Raw genomic sequence first — 11,086 nt, 5'->3', positions numbered from 1 at the left:
ACAACATCTGCACTCACACAATCAAATTGCTATGTCTGATTGCATTGTTCATAACTTCAGTTCTAAATATCTTCTTGAAAAATCTTTTGGAATAATTGTTCCAAATTAGTAATTCTAAAACATATCCAAATCTAAGACCAATCCAATAAGCATATTATAAATTATGTACTCTGAACCAAGACCCATATTTTCTGTCATAAATCAGGAGCCAAACCATTAACCCTTCCTAGGGAATCAAATAAATTTTACAAAATAAATTTAAATAATGCCAAACCAATTCTTCAGTATCCATTTCTAAGTCTAGTTTCCAAATATATAAGTTATTTTCTTTTCTCATTCATAAATCATTGTATAATATCAAATCTTTTTCTACAACACCATTGAAGGCATTTAAAAATCACTTTTCACTTAAATTTTCATAACTTTCCCAAATCTAAATGAAAATGATTCAAACTAGTTGTAAATGAAATTTAGTTCACATATCTTTCCAATTAATATCATTAGAGATCTCGAGTCTCCAAAATATGTCTGCACCACATGCTGCAACATGACTATATTCAGCGAATCTCAAATCTGCAAACATCCACTTTCACCAAAATACCCATAACTTATTCATTTCTTCATAAAATTGAACCAAACCAAAAGAATGAGAAGAAGGATTCATCATACTATATATCCATTACTATATTACATGGTTTTCAGGTTGTACATGGCCATACAAGGCTTGGAAATTACTCTAAAACTAAAAAAACCAATCAAAACCACAACAATAAAATGCACCAAAAATGCATCAAAGTACTTCCTCTTCTCCAAATTTATTTGGTTCGACCATAAAATGGTTTTTATATCCATTTGATAGTTATAAACCTTCCTAAATACCCCCAAGACCAACCATATACCTTTTTACATCATTTTTCTATTATTAGCAACTTTCTCAATGTTGCATTTTACAACTTTTAACGCAACTTTTACATTTTTGACAAAAATGGTTTCATAGCCTTTACAACTTGACCCAAATACAATTTAAATGACTCAAATGTATTTAATATCACAAATAATGAATCTTAACTTTCTCATGTTCTTGTATTTAATGTGCTCCTACACCATTCATCAAGGTAAGTTGTATTCTTCTCTATTTGCAATAAATTTGTAAAACATCATTTATATTTGATTGTTTTATTTTATAATATATTGAAAAGATCATTTTATTATCACTGTAGTATGTTCTACCTCTATCTCTCCGACACAACTTTGACAACATGAGTGTCAAACACATTATATATGATCTTGGGAAATATATAAGGTTAGAAGTGTTATATGTTAGATTTGTTGTATACAAGTGTTATTAGTCTCATTAATATATTTTTGCATGATGAATATCTTCTAGGTGATTTTCATATAAAAAAATTGATAAAAAAAGACATAAAACAATGGAAGAGAAAAATTCTTCAACTTTTTTGCAAGATGCAAAAGTGTCTACCTTCAACTTTTTTCAATGCACAAGAACACTACCTCATACATCTAGTTGAGGAGATTGAATTGTGTGGACCTATACTGATTAAGTAAATGTAGATGGTTGAGAGGCACTTAAATTTTTTGAAAGGCTTGGTTTGATAGAGAGAACATCCTAAAGGTTCCATGGTTGAGGGATATATAGTCTACCAAACCATGGTTTACATTAGTGAATATCTTCCCAAGTTTGAATCAACGATCCATGTAGATTGCATTTGGGATCCCAACTCCATTAACATATTCAAAGGGGAGTACTTTATGGGGAAAGGTAGATTGAGGAAAGTGAGAGGTAATTATAAGATGTTATTGTAGTTGATTAATTCTTATCCATCATCAATATAAGTAATTTCTAACTGGTCTATTTATTTTATATAGTTGCTCGTGAGTATGATGCACTTCATTTGTATCTTACAAACAATCTTGATTAGATGATGCTATGGATTGAATGATCTTAACAAAATGGTCATTCATTAACATTGGAAGGTGTTTCTTCATTAGTTAAACAACCTCATCGAAATGGAGATCCTAATGTTACACCAGTGGTAATTGATCTAGCAAATGGTTTAAGAGGTGGAAAGGTACATATAAGTTAATCTATCATGACCCATTTGATTAATATCAACTCAAGGATAGATGCATAATTTTGACATGTTTGAAAAATAACAGGTCAAGTACCATAGAGAAATGTACTACAATGGCAATAAATTTTGCATAAAAAAGGTGGATGAGACTAAGAGAACTTGTGATTCTAGGATAATTGCAATGTTCGAGGTTATCAATATTTCATCTAGAAATGAAAAGCATCCTCAACAATTTGAAAACATACACTTTTCCATTTTGGATGATATAATTGAGTGCAACTTTAATTCCTTCAAACAAGTTCTATTTGGTATCAAATGGTATAAGCCATGACTAAATCAAAATGATTATAATAGAACTGTTATTGAACATGATAATGGATTTACAATGATTAATACAAGGTCATTTGAGCTATTTGGAAATGAGCACTATGTTCTTCCAAGCCAATATGAGCAATTTTTTTACTTTGGTGTTCCGCGTAAACTGGGTTGCTCATTTGTCGTTAGACATGATCCATGAGAAAGAGTGGTAAAGTATAATGTGATTGAAGAAGAAGATGGAAGAGATGATGGTGATGATGGCGAAAATGAAGGAGGAGATGAAGATCTTGATGATGGTGAAGATGAAGAAGGAGACAATGATGATAATGATGGTGAAGATGTTTATGATGATGGTGATGGTGGTGGTGGTGGTGGTGGTGGCAAAGATGATAATGACGATGGTAATAGTGACAATCATGGTGTTGATGATGGTCATTATGTCGATTTGGATGATGATGGCAATAATGATGATGTTTATGATGATGAGATGGATGAAGAAGATGATCAATGACATGATCAATGGAAATGTATTAGGTGCTAATTACTTATAATACGTTTTTTGTAGAGGTAACCAATTGAAAAATATACAATGTTATGTTTTTCATGATGTATGCATATTGTTCATGTTATGTTATATGCATAATTTGTAGTATAAGTATCACGTAATTTGTAACTATCTTAAGACAAATGATTTACACATGCAAGAAACTAACCCCTTTAATGAGAATTGTACAAAGTGACATGGATCAGGAGGTATAAGTTTATTACATGCTTTCTTTCTCTTTACCTTTGGCATTAACTTTAGGAAAAATTTATCAATATTAGCCTCATTTTATATCTTGATATTTTGTTTCTTCAAATATATCTCTCATTTGATGGGCTCTAGGTACCACCAAATAGGTATTTCTCAGATTTTTCTTCCTCATGTGAGGGAAATGTGAGAATAGAAGAGGACACTGAGACATGTAGTAGGTCTATGAAAGAGAGACAAACTCGAGGGAAAACGATTAGAAGAAAATTCAATAAATGCATACAATTTTTCCTTGCTCAAAGGGGGTCATTTTATTATGATGATGAGACAAAGAGTGACATGAAGGTTTTGTTGATGTACACACATCTTGAGAAAGAATGGGTACCCAATGAATTACCTCTAATTAACACTAATTTTTGTGTTAACGAGAGGATATATCACATAGCTCCATCATCATTACATAGTTTGGGGCTATTTTCCATGGATGGCATAAATGAAAATTATAACAAGGTTTTTGAATTGATGAAGTATGTAGGACTCTTTTGAAATTGCAAAAATTGGACACAGATAGTTTAATAAAAAAAAGTATGCATAGCTATGCACAGTCAGCAAATTATCTATAATGGAAACAAAATGATCAAAGTAAAAAACTTGATGTATACATTAATGGAAGGCCAAAAGCAACAAGGAACATTGCAAGTTTTATAAATAGTACGCATCCTAGGTCAACTAATAAGTGACCCAATTGCATTTCCAAGGTGCATGAGGGAAATTATGTTTTTATATGTGCGATGACATCAATAAGTTTAGGGGAAGAGTTGCTAATAGATTACAATTTGAATCGCATAGATACAAAGAAATTACTATCATGAGACTTGTAAGTACGATATAGGTAAAATTTAAACTAATTACTTCCAATTATAACTCTAATATATAATATACCATTTTAATAATATTTTTTTTTTGCTAAGTGGACTATTCCTTTGATTATGGTGATGTTTTTATATATATTGTTTATCACAGGGCAACATGGTTGAGCCATCAGATGATGGAGGCAAGGGTGTTGCTCCCACCCCTTATCTAGTATAGGTAAACATTCTATATAATAATTAATGCAATTTTAATTTTACAAAATATTAGATTATTATGTTACTTTCATGAAGGTTTTGGACTTGTTTTGATTGTTTTATTGATATTTTTTGTCACAATTTGATTCAAAGGGAAAGATAAAGGAACATTGCACAAGAGAAATTACTTATTGATATGGAAGCCATTGTATTATACGATGATGATATCGAATATAGTAGTGACCCTACTATCCTATATAAAAAGACCTTAAAGAATGTCAATCTACAAATTCTTGGACTTTTCATGGATCCACATCCAACAAAAGAAAAAGAGGCCACAAAAATTGAATTGTATCATAGAGCATGTTGTCTAGAAGTAAGTAACAATGAGTCTTTTTCTAGGACAATAGTTCAATAAAGCTTTATGTTTTATACTAATTTACGGACCATGAACCACAATATGTATGTTTTGTTATAGGACTTTTTTAGACCACATCAAGTTCTTCCACCTAACGAGGGTACCAATGTACGTCCTGTAGGTGTGTGATTTCAATTCTCAATCATCTAATATAGTATTAAATGTATATCCACTTGATCAATTCCATGTCCATGAGCTTGTGATGATATGATTTTGATATCTATGTTGTAAATAATAGTTGGTCTAAAAAATTTTATCATTGCCTCTCATATGATTCTATTGACATTGTCATAAAATATGCCTTTGAAACTCTCTATATATGGCTCTAATATCTATGTTGCTCCTCATTGATAATACCCTTGACGTAATGTCTCCTTTTATTAAAATTTTGGAAATATGTATAAATAATGTACAAAACTCAATTGTAAGAAACTTCTTTCCTTAAAGTCTCAAATAACACTTAGAACTGATAATGATTGATGTAAGAAAAATAGTCTACAATACCATTTTTAAATGATTGTTCTTATGCATACAATTGATATTATATATGAGAACAATGCCACTGCTATCTCTAATACAACAACTAGGTATATGTAAGATGATTTTGGTCAATATATATGCACTTAGTCCAATACAACAATATTAAGATTATCTCTATTGTTTTTTATGTGACTAGTAACAATTATGTAAGGATGATCTTTAATTTGAATTGTGCAACTAATGATGCTATCATTGTGTCTAATTTTGATCCTTAAGAATATGCAATTATCTTTCAAATATTTCTTACTATGATATGATGATCCATTGCTCTTGATATATTGCACGCTATAGGATTGGTTCCACTTATAGTGGTATAATGCTTACCCTCAACTTGATAATATTTATTTGGAATGACTCATGGGTGGACAGTTTCTCTCGATAGAAATTCCATTGTTATTTATTATCTATTGTTAATTTTTTATATGATTATTTTGCAAGTGCTGCTGATTTCGATATGCTTACTTCTACGAGGTCGGCTAGCACTCTGAGATTACCGATTGCAATATCGACAACAAGGAGCATGGAAACATCCACACCTACTACAACTAGAGATGGTAAATCCTTGTTTTGCTACATTTTTTTATGTGTTAAATATGCTAATATTGGCACTTTCTTGTTCATTTGATTATATCTTGACATTGATTAAATTTGTTATGTGAAAGGTACACCTGATACAAGTACTACTGATAATTTACCAACCTTTCCTAGAGCAACCTGTGTTACTTGTATTGGATCATTGGAGGCATCATTTTTGATGGCCGAGAAAGATATGATTCCCTTAAAATTGCCTAAGCTTCTAGGTATTTTAAAATTGTAATTATTTAGCGTATAATTGTAGTTTACTTATTCATAACTCATTTTTGACTAATGATATTTCGTAGGAAATGATCTTTTTTATGAAATTTTTTATGATTTAACATTAAAGATATTTAGGCCCACATTACGTAAAAGGTACATAGCTTGATATAATTGGTTGCTACATTTTTCCATTCATCCTTGAACACATTTTTTTATCTAACAATTTTGTTATTTGTTAAAAGTTGGACTAAACATGCCCCTAAATTAAAAGATCATCTCATAAAAACTATGGAGAAGTTCTTTGGTCAAAATTTTGAATAAAGCCCAACTTCTAAAAAAAGCTTGCAAACATCTAAAGACTATGAGAGACCGGTACATAAGAGCTCTAAAGCTCAACCCAAAGTATGAGCATCCTTGTTACAAGCTAGAGTTGCCATTGCACCAAAAGATCAACCTCTTAATGTCTGATACAACCACTAGACTTATAGAACATATGAGATAGTTAAGCCATGTCATGAATCCCAATGGGGAATGTTGGCAGTTAGTCCAACAATCCCCCCCTTAGCGTTACCCAAGGAGATTCGAACTTGTGACCAAGCTCTGATACCACTAGTTACAAGCTAGAGTTATTGTTGCACCAAAAGATTGACCTATTAATGCTTGATACAACCACTAGACTTACAGAACACAAGAGGTGATTAAGCCATGTCACAAATCCTGATGGGAAACATTAGCGGTTGGTCCAATAGTCATATGGTGCCATAACTAGAATGGAATGAAATCATTGAAGATTCAAAAGAGAAGAGACTAAGGGATAAAGGAATCAACCCACCACTTGACAAAAATAAGTGTGTGTCTCATAAATTTTAGTCACATTTTTTCTCAATAATGTTGATTCATTATTTTTTCTTGCAACAATAGTTAATATGTTGATCTGTGGTCAACTCTTCAAAAGGAGTGATGGTTATGATTTAAACCCATAAGATAAAAATCAAGACAACCAAGAAAAAGTTAACACCTTCCCTAATCCCCATACAAAGAGAATCATACAATCAATGTATTCTTCATTCTAAATTTGCATAGTATTTACTGTCCAGCAGTAAGCAATGAGGCCTTTTGCCATTACATGTTATTTATAAGGTTAGTGCATTGTCCTAAAATAAGTGACATGATGAACATATGAAAATACAATGGGGAAAGGTCAGAGAAAACTCCAGTGTGATGCATTTTCTACCACAACTACAAATCATTTTGAAGGTATTGCATTATCATGTCTTATCTCTCTTTTCAACATACTTTCAGCACATCACAATGTGAAGTGATGGAAGCCATTAACATATTTGTTTCAGGAAAAGCTTAGACTTTCCTTCATCAATGTTCAAGAATTAGCTAAAAAAGTCTCTCTAATCCATACACATCAAAGTTTACACTAACTCACCACACATGCATCACAATTGGAAAACTCAAAAAATGGAAACTCCAAATGTCCCACTATGGATTCCCTTTTATCAACACAAGGTAAACTTTCTTTTGCAAGCAACATTCAAAACTCCTCAATCTATGTATTTAATTTATGCGAAGAGCAGTGCTTCTCATCAGCTCTAGATTTTATCTATACCTTTTCTCACATCCCCCACCACACCTACTTGGATTTGTAAAATGCAAATGGGTTGTTGGAGGTTGTCTTGGGCTTCAAATTTCAAACCAAGACTATTCAGCCTTGTGTAAATTCAATAGACCATGCCTCATCTCTAATCAAGAAAATTTTAAATTCCTTGCAAAAAGTACATAGAAAAAAGTAGAATAAATCCATAAATAACTAGTTTTTTATAGTTGATATAACTTCATATAACTTATTACTCTATTGCATTATCTCTTGTTTTTACATGAGCAGTTCAGTAGGAAGATGATTTAATGGCACAAATCATTATCTATACTCCCTCTCTAGTGATTGTTCTTAATAAAATGGTGTAATCTCTTTCAAATTTTGTCAAAAAACATTTACACCGCAACTTTATCTTATATCATTGAAACAAAAGCCTCCTAACTCTATGATCACAATCTTTGTGTAAACAATGGTTAGAGTCACGTATTAATGTCTTCATTGGTAGTCAATATTTTCAATTGGATTGCGAACATTCATATGTTGCGTAGCACAAGCAAGGTCACCTTTGTGCCTCATCACACATCACACTTTGACAGAATGTTACCTCCCACATGTCAAACTTTTTAAATTCATTTGTTATATAATCTAACATATTTCTAGAAGTGTGATTGTGGATTTATATAATATAACATATTTCTAAAATATTTCAAAGTTTACATATATAGGTTGTAGGACACATCGAAGGTGTCACAAACTCGAAAAAAGAAGGTTGGTGAACTTGGCTTTGGTGGATATATGAAAATTCACTCATGTCATGTAAATAGTAGTAAATGAAATTTTATATCAATTTTTTAGTATAGAATTACAAATAAGAAATACATTAATTATTGATGATATTATGCAAAAAAATGTAAGGCATTGAATTTAATCTAGCACCTATTGAGTTGTCATTTTGCACGATGCTTAACAGTTGGAATCCTTTTGAACTCCTCTCTTGAAAAGTTAATTTGGGATCAACTCCAAGGTTCTGAGCTATCTCGCGACCTGCTAGAATCTGCTCAGTAGAAGATAAATGTGAGTGTTCATGAGAAGGCCTTTGCTAGTTCTTAAACAATTTGGATAAGATTTTGAATCTGCTTGCTATCTCAAAATAACAACACAAAAGAAATATATTTTTCTATTTTCTATTTTTTAATGAATGTAATCTAACAATGCAACTATATGAATTTCTAATTTAACCAAGGGGTTAATCAAGAAAATAACAAAGATAGGGTAACAAGAAATTTAAGAAAATAACATGAAAAGTAAAATCCTAATGGACATAAGCCACAGAAACAACGCATTTGTGAGTTAAGCCTTTGAAAAGATTGGTGGGTAACCAATGAAAATAGGAGCAGCACTTTCTTAACTCCACCAATGCAATTGTCAATGGGAATTCAGTAACCGTAAGATGTTTCTCTTTTCATCAAATTACAAGGCCACAGAAAGTGCGCTCATGTGAGGCAAAAAGCTATGCAAGAACAATATAGATGATCTCTTCTCGAACTAAGTATGTTAGCATAATTTATAGATCTATAGTAAACACCAAAATTAAAAGATCACACAATCAAAATAACACAATAAAACTATTGGCTCAATTACATTTCATGAACATACATTCATAAAATATAACACATTTAGGCAAGAATCACTACACTCCAACCATTAGCAGCAATAGCATATATTATTGCATCAAAATAATGACCTAGAATACATGTTACATTCTTGAATTTATAAGAAATCTTCTTCTCAATTTGCATTGAGAGTGAAAGATATCTTTATGCAAACATATGCTTCTAACTAATAAAACAAATCTAATTATGTACAAACTAACTCTCTAACTGGTGCTTAGTAGGACTCCATCCCTATTTATATCATTAAATGGATGCATAAGTCTTTACATGTCTTAAAACAAAGGAAGCATGAGAAAATAAGAAGAAGAAAGATTTTAGATGAAGTAGGAGTGTCTGTAAGTGCCAAAAATAGAAGCTTCATCTTTACTATGTGTCTGTAGGAGTTAAACATTCATCAAAATGTGTTTTCGATGCATAGAAAGCTCTAAATTTAGAACTAGAAGTTAACTATCATAGCACCTCTAAATTCTTCAAAAAATTATGGCACACCTTTGAAAAAGTGCACCTCAGAAGCAGTGCACTTGCACACCTGGCACACTAAATTTTCACCCAAGTGTCAAAGATGAAATTCTAGCTTCTGGGTTTTTGTTCCCTTTCATACAAAAGCTATGTCTAGGTATTGGATATTGAATTTCTTAATAATCTCGGTGACTTGAGCTACATCTGAAAAATCTAAGACTTCATATTTTCCCTTCACTTTCTACCTATAGTTGCCCACCTCAATGCATTTCTCTACAAAATCTCTGAGTTTCACATCCAGATCTAGTAATGCTTCCTCAATCTTGAATGGTTGTCTAATATCATCATCATTAGAAGCTTCTTCAAAAAAATTCTGAAATTGTTCAACAACTACTTCTATAGTTAGCAATTTTTCCCTTGAATCATCCTAAAAAATATCTAAGCATGCATCACTATAATGTTTCTCAGCCTCCAAAATTTTCTCTTGTGTTTGATCCTTGAGCTTATGAATATCCATGTGTAACATTTCCATTACTTTATTTCCTTTTGTAATCTTCTGTATTCAATGATCAATTTTATCTAACTCTTCCACAATATTACCTCTATTAACATCTGATACCTTTGACCGTTGATCAACTATAGTGCTTGCAAGTCCTTACCCCAGGTATGTACTTCATCCATTAAACCAAAATCCTAATTCAAAATGGCCACTAGTTTAACTTCATTATTTTTCATATGGTGTAGCAGCTTAATATTTCCCTGTATAATCTGCACACCTTTATCTTTAAAACTTTCTCACAATTGCTGATAAGCTTTCAAAAATGGGTCTAGTTGTACCATCTCCTTATCTCTTTCCTCCAATGTCACATTCAAAGTTCCTTAGTGCTTTTAGGATCTAAGTGACCAACAATTTCATTTAGATATCCTTTTAGGATCTCATTCTATTTCTAAAGTGTTATCAAATTTTTGTCATCTTGTTCTAAGTGTCTAAACACTTCTTTAATCCCAGTTGTTACCATCAACTTGGCAATGTCCAACATGGGTTTCCCAAGCACAACCTCCCTAATTTGATAATCTTTCAAATTCAATTCTTCAATATCTGCATGCAGACGAGGGATAGGAACATGAAAAAATAAGTCCTAGTTCTGATCAATCATGATGAAAGCCAATTCTCATGCATATTTTGGTGGTGACTTAGGTTTCCTTAGAACTTCAATCAATTCTCTCAATCCTTCTTCCTCAAAATCATATCATTACCCTTTTTATTCTAATCACCTCCTTTCTCAACCATCTCAAAATATGTTCCATCAGAGATTTTCCTTTCGACGATGAAGGATTTTTCTCTTCTATGCTCTTCCCCTTA

At 31.8% G+C, this 11,086-nt stretch overlaps 1 long non-coding RNA gene across 1 annotated transcript; it reads right to left on the bottom strand.

The window, feature by feature from the left end:
* Positions 1-316: 316 nt before the first annotated feature.
* Positions 317-8,652, bottom strand: LOC149534546 (uncharacterized). The gene is made up of 2 exons (XR_016357951.1): positions 8,528-8,652; positions 317-573 (listed from the first exon to the last, which is right to left on the bottom strand). It is a non-coding gene; the product is annotated as an uncharacterized LOC149534546 (long non-coding RNA).
* Between the last annotated feature and the right edge of the window lie 2,434 nt (positions 8,653-11,086).

This window comes from Cupressus sempervirens, chromosome 10 (genome assembly GCF_028749045.1).
Source record: "Cupressus sempervirens isolate cs-2001-9-10 chromosome 10, ASM2874904v1, whole genome shotgun sequence".
In the NCBI taxonomy this organism is placed as follows: domain Eukaryota; kingdom Viridiplantae; phylum Streptophyta; class Pinopsida; order Cupressales; family Cupressaceae; genus Cupressus; species Cupressus sempervirens.
Note: the sequence above shows the minus strand (reverse complement) of the source record. Positions and strands in the feature narration are given on the sequence as shown.